Source organism: Moschus berezovskii, chromosome 2 (genome assembly GCF_049115385.1).
Source record: "Moschus berezovskii isolate FMDL1 chromosome 2, NW_MosBer_1.0, whole genome shotgun sequence".
Lineage (NCBI taxonomy): Eukaryota > Metazoa > Chordata > Mammalia > Artiodactyla > Moschidae > Moschus > Moschus berezovskii.
In genome coordinates, this window is record NC_142461.1 from 52,911,734 (window position 1) to 52,924,366 (window position 12,633).

At 40.0% G+C, this 12,633-nt stretch overlaps 1 non-coding gene across 1 annotated transcript; it reads left to right on the plus strand.

Moving 5' to 3' along the window:
* Positions 1 to 3,560: 3,560 nt before the first annotated feature.
* Positions 3,561 to 3,632, plus strand: TRNAY-AUA (transfer RNA tyrosine (anticodon AUA)). The gene has a single exon. It is a non-coding gene; the product is annotated as a tRNA-Tyr (tRNA).
* The last annotated feature ends 9,001 nt before the right edge of the window (positions 3,633 to 12,633 follow it).

Consider the following 12,633-nt stretch of genomic DNA (forward strand, 5'->3'; position numbering starts at 1 on the left):
ATGCGACGAGTTGACTCACTGGAAAAGACTCTGATGCTGGGAAAGGTTGGGGGCGGGAGGAGAAGGGGACGACGGAGAATGAGATGGCTGGATGGCATCACCGACTCTGTGGACATGAGTTTGAGTGTACTCCGGGAGTTGGTGATGGACAGGGAGGCCTGGCGTGCTGTGATTCATGGGGTCGCGGAGAGTCGGACACGACTGAGCGACTGAACTGAACTGAACTGAACTGATAGGTAAAAAATAAAAGAAAGCCATTTTAGCATTAGAAAAAAACTGAACATGTCAACACTGTGAAAACAAAAGTTACAGTAGTTTCAAGTTTGAGTAAAGAAGAAGGCTTTTTTTATGAGGGGCAATTATTTTTTGCCTTTGTCACATGAAGACTTCTTTTTTAATGATCTGTTTATTTCTAGTGTTGAGCTAAATTTAAGTTTAAATTGCTTTATCTGGGAATATAGTTGACAAATGATAAATACTTAAACATCACCTAGGCAAGTTTGGTGACCTCCAATAGAAAAAAAAAAAAGTCATTCAAAGGGAAAACATCTGTGCAAATCTCAGGTCCTTATAGGCCCTGTAAGTCTAGTTAACACTCTAGTTAACATTCTAGCTATGACTTTGTGTGTGTGCATGCTAAGTCTCTTCTGTCGTGTCTAACTCTTTTTGTGACCCTATGGACTGCAGCTTGCCAGGCTCCTCTGTCCACGGGATTCTCCAGGCAAGAATATTGGAGGGGGTTACCACGCCCTCCTCCAGGGGATCTTCCTGACTGGGATCAAACCCCTGTCTCTCATGTTTCCTGTACTGTCAGGTGGGTTCTTTACCACTAGAGCCACATGGGAAGTCCCAGTTAAATCTATGATAACACATTATGCTGTTTTTTAGAAGACACATAAAGCTACTCAGTTATAAAAAAATATTCACATTATAGAGGTAATTGTTTCTATTGTGTTTAACTATGGTTTACATATTTTAAAATAAAAAGAAAAGAAAAAGGTTCTTGGTGTGAGAAAAGTATAGCATCAATTATTTATATTGGGAATGAATCAAAAATATATCCTTAATTAGTTTCCTGTGCCCCTTTAACTTTTGAATATTTACACATAAAATGTCAGAGCTAGTGCTATAAACTGGAGCTAGAGAAATAATAAAAACACGTACACTGTTTTTATGAACAAAATTAGAGGAAGGAAAAAGACAATCGAAATGAAAGGTAAAATCGTATTTTTGACTAGTGGTTCAAGGTGTGATATATAATCCTATGACGATTTATAATAATGATATTTGACCTGGAAATATTTTTTTTATTTTGACCAAAAGCTATTTTTTGTTTGAAGCTAAAACCTAAGGACATTTTAAGCATATTTGTTTCTGATAGCAACCATCTTTGAAATGATGAAGTCTGTGTTACATTTTAGAAACAGCTTAAGTGCAATTGTAGAGTGGAGAACTTGGAAAGAGAAACTGAATTCCAAGGTTTCACCAAAAATATTCACATGTAAAGGTGAACACTCTCTAAAGAGAAAAATTTCCATTGAAATGATAATGCAGTGAACTTTCAAAAGCAAAAGCAACAGAATTCATATATATGAAAGAGAAGACATTCTAATGTTAAGAAAAATAGACAAAGTAGGAGAAAAATCTCATACAGTAAAAATTACTCTTTTTAAACTCTTTGGGGAATTAAAATCTATCAAGTACTTATAAATTCACTAATAGAAATACAGTATCATTTTAAAAGATGAAAGTATCTTAAAATTCATAAGCAGATTTTAAAACTTTATATCTCTTTCATATTTGATTGTTAATTACAGTTAAATGTGGAACAATGTCTAAAATATGATATTTTAAAAGGAGACTAAATAGTATCTCATTGTGGTTTTGATTTGCATCTCTCTGATTATGAGGGATGTTGAGCATTTTTTCATGTGTTTGTTAGCCATCTGTATGTCTTCTTTGGAGAAATGTCTGTTTAGTTCTTTGGCCCATTTTTTGATTGGGTCGTTTATTTTTCTGGAATTGAGCTGCAGGAGCTGCTTGTATAATTTGGAGATTAATGCTTTATCAGTTGCTTCATTTGCTATTATTTTCTCCCATTCTGAAGGCTGTCTTTTCACCTTACTTATAGTTTCCTTTGCTGTGCAGAAGCTTTTGATTTTAATTAGGTCCCATTTGTTTATTTTTGTTTTTATTTCCAATATTCTGGGAGGTGGGTCATGGAGGATCCTGCTGTGATTTATGTCGGAGAGTGTTTTGCCTATGTTCTCCTCTAGGAGTTTTATAGTTTCTGGTCTTACAGTTAGCTCTCTAATCCATTTTGAGTTTATTTTGGTGTATGGTGTTAGGAAGTGTTCTAGTTTCATTCTTTTACAAGTGGCTGACCAGTTTTCCCAGCACCACTTGTTAAAGAGACTGTCTTTTCTCCATTTTATATTTTTGCCTCCTTTGTCAAAGATGAGGTGTCCATAGATGCGTGGATTTATCTCTGGGCTTTCTATTTTGTTCCATTGATCTATATTTCTGTCTTTATGCCAGTACCATACTGTCTTGATGACTGTGGCTTGAGATACCATTTCACACCAGTCAGAATGGCTGCTATCCAAAAGTCTACATGCAATAAATGCTGGAGAGGATATGGAGAGAAAGGAACCCTCTTACACTGTTGGTGGGAATGCAAACTAGTACAGCCACTATGGAGAACAGTGTGGAGATTCCTCAAAAAATTGGAAATAGAACTGCCATATGATCCAGCAATCGCACTCCTGGGCATACACACCGAGGAAACCAGAATTGAAAGAGACACGTGTACTCCAATGTTCATTGCAGCACTGTTGATAATAGCCAGGACATGGAAGCAACCTAGATGTCCATCTGCAGACGAATGGATAAGAAAGCTTTGGTACATATACACAATGGAGTATTATTCAGCCATTAAAAAGAATACATTTGAATCAGTTCTAATGAGGTGGATGAAACTGGAGCCTATTATACAGAGTGAAGTAAGCCAGAAAGAAAAACACCAATACAGTATACTAACACATATATATGGAATTTAGAAAGATACAAATGATAACCCTGTATACGAGACAGCAAAAGAGACACAGATGTATAGAATAGTCTTTGGGACTCTATGGGAGAGGGTGAGGGTGGGATGATTTGGGAGAATGGCATTGAAACACGTATGTTGTCATATGTGAAACGAATCACTAGTTCAGGGTCAATGCATGTTATAGGATGCTTGGGGCTGGCATGCGGGGATGACCCAGAGGGAGGATAAAGGGAGGAGGGAGGTGGGAGGGTGGTTCAGGAGGGGGAACTTATGTAAACCCGGAGCAAATTCATATCAATGTATGGCAAAACCAACCAATATAATATTGTAAAATAATTTGCCTCCAATAAAAAATAAATTAATTACATAAAAAAAAAAAATAAAAGGAGACTAAATAAATAAATAAATCATACACATGTCTTTTATCTTGCAAAGGACAGTAAATAAAGGCATGTCTGTTATGCAGATTTAAGTCCATGCTTTCTCCATTAAGCATGAGCCACGGACTTCCCTGGTGGCTCAGATGGTAAAGCGTCTGTCTATAATGCAGGAGACCCAGGTTCAAGCCCTGGGTTGGGAAGATCCCCTGGAGAAGGAAATGGCAATCCACTCTAGTACTATTGCCTGGAAAATCCCATGGACAGAGGAGCCTGGTAGGCTACAGTCTATGGGGTTGCAAAGAGTTGGACACAACTGAGTGACTTCACTTTAAATTTTCTCCATTAATAAGTTTCTAGAGACTTAGTTCATCCTCCTCTTCCAGGTACAGATAGGGAGACACCCTTATAAATGGAAATTTACCTTATAAATATAATTTCTCTTATAAAAGGGTAACTTCTACCAGTTTTTTGAGATTTTTGTGTATCTGCAGTTACTTAAAAATAACTGGCTCAAGATAAACCTTATGCCAGAGTCATATTTGAGGGTGCCAAATGTTGCTACCTTTTACTGGGTTTCAGGTGCATCCATATTTAGCTTACAAGAAGGCAAATATGGTTGTATACTTGCAGTGTTCCAAGGCCTGTACTCAGAACTAGCACGGGTCACTCCTGCTCCCGTTCCATTGGCAAGAACATGGTCATATAAGGACATTCTAGGAATGCTGGGCTGGGAAGTATAGTCTTCAGCTGGTGGGCACTTTTCTCACTATAACTTTATTTCCTACCAAAGAAAGGGAAAGCAGATTCTGGTGCTGTCAGGAAGGGGGAAATTTTCCTTTCTCCTCCTTTCTTCCTGGTTCTTTTGGCCAGTTGAGTAATTAAAATAGTTTAAGCTGGTAGGCTGCAGTCCATGGGGTCGCGAAGAGTCGTACACGAATGAGCGACTTCACTTTCACTTTTCACTTTCATGCATTGGAGAAGGAAATGGCAACCCACTCCAGTGTTCTTGCCTGGAGAATCCCAGGGACGGGGAGCCTGGCTTCTGCCGTCTATGGGGTCGCACAGAGTCGGACACGACTGAAGCGACTTAGCAGCAGCAGCAGCAGCAAGCTATATTAACAAAAGAAAATCAAATTTAGTTTTGTATGTATGGGAATGATCTTGGATGGTCTTGGCCTGCAGTTACTTGAAGCAAGACTTTGGTTCCGAACCAGAGACTGAAGTCAGGCTGCATCACTGAGAGCTCTGAGTCATAGCCACTAGGCCACCAGGAAGCAGTGGCCAGTGACAAGGCCTTGGCCCATCTCCTGTACAGAAATGAATCTGCATAGAGATGAAAAGTAGTTACACAAGTGTTTATTAGGAGGAAAAACAGTAAGTGTGGATGGGCAGACAGAGAGAGAGAGTCATACATGTGTTAGTCCGAATTGCTTTTATGGGACATTTCTTCTGACTTCCTTTGACCAACTGTGTTGCTTTACCTGGTTCTGAGTCCATATTCGGTATATCTCAGAGTCCTCCCATATGTGCCTACACATCTCTTAGACAAGTTGGATTCTAGCAAAGAGATCTATGGGTAGTTGCATCACTTACTATGAGGTGATGCCCCCTCCCTTTTAGACCTTCAAGGAGCCTTTCTGTAGTCTGTAAGGTCTCCTGGACTTTGAGAATGAGGAATATGTGGTCTTTTATCTTTTGTCTGGGCAGAGCTCAGCATCTTCTCTCTCCTTCTGCTCAGCCTGGGACCCATCTATCTCCTTCCTGAGTAACACCACATAAATAAGTCACAAGCATAAGTGGCTCAAAGACAGAAAGTTAAAATGAAGTATATATGTCATCCTGAGCTAAGAAATGAGATTGGGCCCTGGGGCTTCCAAGGAGAGGAGGGTCATTCACAAGATGATAAGAAGAGTATATGTTTGGTAATTAGATGTTTAATCAGATGTTTGCCCTACCATATCTGTTCTGTTCTGTTCAGTCGCTCAGTCGTGTCCAACTCTTTGCGACCCCCTGGACTGTAGCCTACCAGGCTTCTCCGTCCATGGGATTCTCCAGGCAAGAATACTGGAGTGTGTTACCATTTCCTTCTCCAGGGGATCTTCCCGACCCAGGGATAGAACCCGGGTCTCCCACATTGGAGGCAGAAGCTTTAACCTCTGAGCCACCAGGGAAGCCCACCCTACCATATAAATGGGGTCATTTAGATTCTTTTTATCCCTGGTAATAATTCCTTTTCTGGGAAAAATCCCCAATTTAAATTCATATGGATAATTTAGGGATGGGTAGTCATTTCTCTTCAACCCACAGTGTCTCTGCTGTCTTTAGCCCAAAATAATTCACATACCAAAGTGGCACATAGAGGCCTGTTCTGAACCCTACCCACAGTGCATATGTAGCTGTTTCTCCCATAAAGTTGACTTATATTGAATTTAATTATGCTTAAAATATCATGTATCATTAATTTTTTTATTTAAAAAAATTTGCCACTCACCACCTTGTTTTGTCACCTAAAATATTCATTCTTTCTACAAATACTTATTGAGCAATTACTACATACTGGTGCAGTAGTAGGAATGTAGGACACAGAGTATATGTCAGAGTCCTAGAATTTCAGAAATTTGCCATATAGTTGCGATGGATATATGTCAACTACTGTGGCAGGTGATTTAAACAACTCTGTCTTTTAATAGTAGTGAAAACTCTTAGAACAAATCTGTAAATATCAGAAAAATTTGGGGTTGTAAAAGTAACACAAATCTAAAGACCAGGATTCACAGACCTATCTTTTCTAAAGCCAGTGTTATTTGTTATATATAATGAAGCTGAGCTAACACAATCCAATTGTTAAATCAAATACACACAAATTAGAAATCTTCCACAGTATCAATTTTTACTGAATTTCAAGAACCCAAGAAGTGAAGAGGCTTGTACATAGCATATGAAAACAGATAGCTACAGCTTTACATCACAATTGCAGAGTGTATGCATGCATGCTAAGTCACTTCAGTAGTGTCTGATTCTATGTAACCCTATGGACTGTAGTGTGCCAGGTTCCTCTGTCCATGGGATTCTCCAGGCAACAATAGTGGAGTGGGTTGCCATTTCCTTCTCCAAGGGATCTTCCCAACACAGGGGTTGAATCCGAGTCTCTTATGTCTCCTGCATTGGCAGGTTGGTTCTTTACCACTAGTGCAACCTGTGCCCTCCTTCAGGAGATCTTCCAGACCCAGGGATCAAACCTGTGTCTATTACATCTCCTGCACAGGCAGGTGGGTTCTTTACCACTAATGCTACCTGGAAGCCACAGTTGCAGAGAACCATCCATAAATGTTAGGCTTCAGCATTATGCAAACCAAGAACTTCCAGATGTCCAAGCTGGATTTAAAAAAGGAAGAGGAACAAGAGATCAAATTGCCAACATTCGCTAAATTTATCTGCCTCCCGAGAAACCAGTATACAGGTCAAGAAGCAACCATTGGAACCCTGTTTGGAAAAACTGATTGGTTCAGGATTGAGAAAGGAGTATGACAGGGCTGTCTGCTATCACCCTTCTTGTTTAATCTGTATGCTGAGCACATCATGAGAAATGCCAGGCTGGATGAGTTACAAGTTGGAATTAAGATAGGTGGGAGAAACCTCAACCACCTCAGACAAGTGGATGATGCCATTCTAATGGCAGAAAGTGAAGAGGAACTAAAAAGCCTCTTGATGAGGGTGAAGGAGGGGAGTGAAAGAGCCAGCTTAAAACTAAATATTAAAAAAAGCTAAGATCATGGTATCTGGCCCCATTATTTCATGGCAAATAGAGGGGGTGGCGGGGAGGAAGTAGTGACAGATTACCTCTTCTTGGGCTCTAAAATCCCCGAGGATGGTAACTGCAGTCATGAAATCAGAAGACGACTGCTTCTTGGTAGGAAAGCTATGACAAACTTAGACTGTGTTGAAAAGCAGAAACATCATTCTGCCAACAAAGGTCCATACAGTCAAGGCTACAGTCTTCCCAGTGGTCATGTACGGTTGTGAGAACTAGACATAAAGAAGTCAGAGTACCAAAGAATTTATACCTTTGAACTGTAGTGCTGGAGAAGACTCCTGAGAGTTCCTTGGACAGCAAGGAGATCAAAGCAATCAATCTTAAGGGAAATCAACCCTGAATCCTCATTGGAAGGACTGATACTGAAGCTGAAGCTCCAGTATTTTGGTCATCTGATGCAAACAGCTGCCTCATTGGAAAAGTCCCTGATGCTAGGAAAGATTGAGGGCAGAAGGAGAACAAGGTGTCAGAGGATGAGATGGCTGGATGGCATCATCGATGCAATGGACATGAACTTGGGCAAACTTCAGGAGATGTTGAGGGACAGGGAGGCCTGGCATGCTGCAGTCCATGGGGCTGCAAAAGTTGGACAAAACTGGGCAACTGAACAACAACAACAAATCCATATTGAAGCTCACCATTCAGAAAACAAAGATCATGGCATTTTGTCCCATCCCTTCATGGGAAATAGATGGGGAAACAGTGGAAACAGTGTCAGACTTTATTCTTTTGGGCTCCAAAATCACTGTGGATGCTGATTGCAGCCATGAAATTAAAAGACGCTTACTCCTTGGAAGGAAAGTTATGAACAACCTAGATAGCATATTAAAAAGCAGAGACGATACTTTGCCAACCAAGGTCCGACTAGTCAAGGCTATGGTTTTTTCAGTGGTCATGTATGGATGTGAGTGTTGGACTGTGAAGAAAGCTGATTGCTGAAGAATTGATGCTTCTGAACTGTGGTGCTGGAGAGGACTCTTGAGAGTCCCTTGGACTGCAAGGAAATCAAATCAGTCCATTCTAGAGGAGATCAATCCTGCGTGTTCATTGGAAGGACTGATGTTGAAGCTGAAACTCCAATACTTTGGCCACCTCATTGGACGAGTTGATCACTGGAAAAGACTCTGATGCTGGGAGGGATTGGGGGCGGGAGGAGAAGGGAACAACAGAGAATGAGATGGCTGTATGGCATCACCCACTCAATGGATATGAGTTTGAGTGAACTCAGGGAGTTGGTGATGGACAGGGAGGCCTGGCGTGCTGTGATTCATGGGGTTGCAAAGAGTCGGACAGGACTGAGCGACTGAACTGAACTGAACTATTTTACTATAAACAAGCTTAGACAATTAGGTTATGTACACCCTGAGATAAGGATTCCAGAGATAAGGTCACCCAGCTAACAAATGCTGTGTGTTTGTTTGCCTAGTCCAGATCACCTGCCTTCTTTCTCTATAAGAGTGACACAGACACACATTCTCAATCCAACTCAACCAAGTGAATGGATTATAGACTTGCTGTGATAACCATTTCATTCTCATCAAGTTCTAGTTTCTTTTCTCCAAATTTCCTATGTCACCAATTATCATTCATGGTTAAATAAACTTAGCTGCAGAGCTATGGACTTTTACACAAATATGAATGTTTCTACAAACTGTTTTGTACTTACAAAAATTGTAAGTTTGCACAAATAGATAGCATAGGTAATTATCCAACTCCACCAAATTAAAACAAAAAATTTTTCTCAATACAGAGATACAGTGAAAGGAGGAAGAAAAAGTAATTACATAATAGAAACTAATTATCCATCTGCCAAATTAAATGGGCTTCCCAGGTGGCACTAGTGGTAAAGAATCCGCCTACAAATGCAGGAGACCTAAGAAACATGGTTTCAATCCCCGGGTTGGGAAGACCCATGGCAACCCACTCCAGTATTCTTGCCTGGAGAATTCCATGGACAGAGGAGCCTGGCAGGCTACCAGTCCATGGTGTCACAGAGAGTTAAACATGGCTGAAGTGACTTAGCACACACACAAACATATTAAAAAATTTTTTTTTCTCAGTACAGAGATACAGTGAAAGTAGGGAGAAGAAGCCATTACATGATATCCTTTTTAGAGAAGAACCAGAAGCTTGAAAACTAAAGTCACGATCTCTCAAAATTCTGTTAATACTATAGGCATGAGTCTAAGCAAAGATATTCACAGCTGGGGTCTGAAGAGACTCAGGATAGGAAAGTGAAGCAAAGACAACTGACAAAATGAAAGTGATAAAAGAGAAAGATATAGAAAATGCTAAATAACTTTTATTTTAAGTATGTCTAGATTCAATCACATGGGGTCTCTAGACTCTCATAGAAATCACTTTTGTTCATTGGCCATTATGGAGAGTTTAAGAACGTATGGAGAATTAAGATGCTCTGAACTGAGACTGCAAGCTTCATTTTACGTGGCTTTGAGTCACTGCTGCTATATTCCAGAAAATTAATTTTCCACTTAGTGGTTTTCTTTGGTTTTCCCATTATAGAACAAAAAATCTACAGATCTAAGAATTTAAAAAGCTGTAGGCAGTGTTCAGTCAACTAGCTCTAACACAGCCCAAGATACCCTGAAATTAAGGGCAGAGGAATTGCTTTTACTGAAGCTGTGAGGATGAAGTCCCCCTGCCTCCCCCTCCACCCCTTTTGTTTTATTTATTTATTAAAGTATACTTGATTTGCAGTGTTGAGCTATTAATAGTTTCTGGTGTATAGTACAGTGATTCAATTATATATATAATTATTAATAATTATATTAATATATATAAAATTATATATAATTCCTTTCTATATTCTTTTCCATTATGGTTTAATACCCAGATAATCATGATGGTGTGATCAGTCACCTAGAGCCAGACATCCTGGAATGTGAAGTCAAGTGGGCCTTAGGAAGCATCACTACAAAGCCAGTAGAGGTGACGGAATTCCAGTTGAGCTATTTCAAATCCTGAAAGATGGTGCTGTTAAAGTGCTGCACTCAATATGCCAGCAAATTTGGAAAACTCAGCAGTGGCCACAGGACTGGAAAAGACAATGCCAAGGAATGCTCAAACTACCGCACAATTGCACTCATCTCATACACTAGTAGGGCTGCCGTCTATGGGGTCACACAGAGTCGGACACGACTGAAGTGACTTAGCAGCAGCAGCAGCATACACTAGTAAAGCCATGCTCAAAATTCTCCAAGCCAGGCTTCAGCAATAAGTGAACTGTGAATTTCCAGATGTTCAACCTGGTTTTAGAAAAGCCAGAGGACCAGAGATCAAATTGCCAACATCTGCTGGATCATCAAAAAAGCAAGAGAATTCCAGAAAAACATCTATTTATGCTTCATTGACTATGCCAAACCCTTTGACTGTGTGGATCACAACAAACTGTGGAAAATTCTGAAAGAGATGGGAATCCCAGACCACCTGACCTGCCTCTTGAGAAACCTGTATGCAGGTCAGGAAGCAACAGTTAGAACTGGACATGGAACAACAGACTGGTTCCAAATAGGAAAAAGAGTACGTCAAGGCTGTATATTATCACTCTGCTTATTTAACTTATATGCGGAGTACATCATGAGAAACGCTGGTCTAGAAGAAGCACAAGCTGGAATCAAGATTGCTGGGAAAAATATCAATAACCTCAGATACACAGATGATACAACCCTTATGGCAGAAAGTGAAGAAGAACTAAAAAGCCTCTGGATGAAAGTGAAAGAGGAGAGTGAAAAAGTTGGCTTAAAGCTCAACATTCAGAAAACTAAGATCATGGCATCCGGTCCCATCACTTCATGGCAAATAGATGGGGAAACAGTGGCTGACTTTATTTTTGGGGGCCAAAATCACTGCAGATGGTGATTGTAGCCATGAAATGAAAAGATGCTTACTCCTTGGAAGGAAAGTTATGACCAACCTGAACAGCATATTAAAAAGCAGGGACATTACTTTGCCAACAAAGGACTATCTAGTCAAGGATATGGTTTTTCCAGTGGTCATGTATGGATGTGAGAGTTGGACTATAAAGAAAGCTGAGCGCCGAAGAATTGATGCTTTTGAACTGTGGTGTTGGAGAAGACTCTTGAGAGTCCCTTGGACTGCAAGGATATCCAATCAGTCCATTCTAAAGGAGATCAGTCCTGGGTGTTCATTGGAAGGACTGATGTTGAAGCTGAAACTCCAATACTTTGGCCACCTGATGCGAAGAGATGACTCATTGGAAAAGACCCTGATGCTGGGAAAGATTGAAGGCAGGAGGAGAAGGGGACGAAAGAGGATGAGATGGTTGGATGGCATCACTGACACGATGGACATGGGTTTGGGTGGACTCCGGGAGCTGGTGATGGACAGGGAGGCCTGGTGTGCTTCAGTCCATGGGGTCGCAAAGAGTCAGACATGACTGAGTGACTGAACTGAACTAAACTTATATGTTCTCATGATTATCCTTCTTAACAGACTTTGAGCTTGTGGGCAAAAGCAATGTCTAGCACATTGTTGAAACTCAATACTTCATTGTTGAATAAATGAGAGAGAAATAGAGGAAAGAATAGAAAATAATAATAAATAGATTAAACTTATAAAAAAAGAATACCTATGCTTCAAAAGCGAAAGAGAGGAAGATAGGTTATGATCTGATCAGAAAAAACTAAAGCAATGATGTAATGGAAAACCAAACAAAACCTAGTATCAACTCCATGGAAAAGTAAAATTTATACAAGAAAGGAATACTATATACAAATAGAATGAACTTAGAGCAGATCTGAGCAACTATAGCTCTGTGTTTGTCTCCAGGTATGTCTGGAGTCATAATACTGACTCTTGGCCAGGACTGGAATAAAATGTACTGCCTATGGATTTATATTGTGCAGTTTGAATTCCAAAACTTCCTCAGAGGCACTCAATAGCAAGTTGTCTATATTGCTCATTGAGAGTGTAGAATGATGGTTTGCACCTGATTTAACCAGTTACAAAGGGCTTCCCCAATGGCTCAGCAGTGAAGAATCTGCCTACAACACAGGAGACACAGGAGATGCAGGTTTGACCCCTGGATTGGGAAGATCCCTCGAGAAGGAAATGGCAACCCATTCCAATATTCTTGCTAGGACAGTCCCAGTGACAGAGGAACCTAGCAGGCTATAGTCCAAGGGGCTATAAGATCAAACAAAGAAAAAGAATTTTAGAAATAAATAAGATGTTTAAGTTCTAATTCCTCTATTTCCTCTTCCTTATTTATCAATAGTGATATATTTCAACAATCTATCCAATATTGATTCCATTTCAATGCATATTAAATAAACATTCACTTGATCCTATGTCATTTCTTCACTATCTTACCCATCCCCAATTAAATATGCAAATGAGCACTTTTT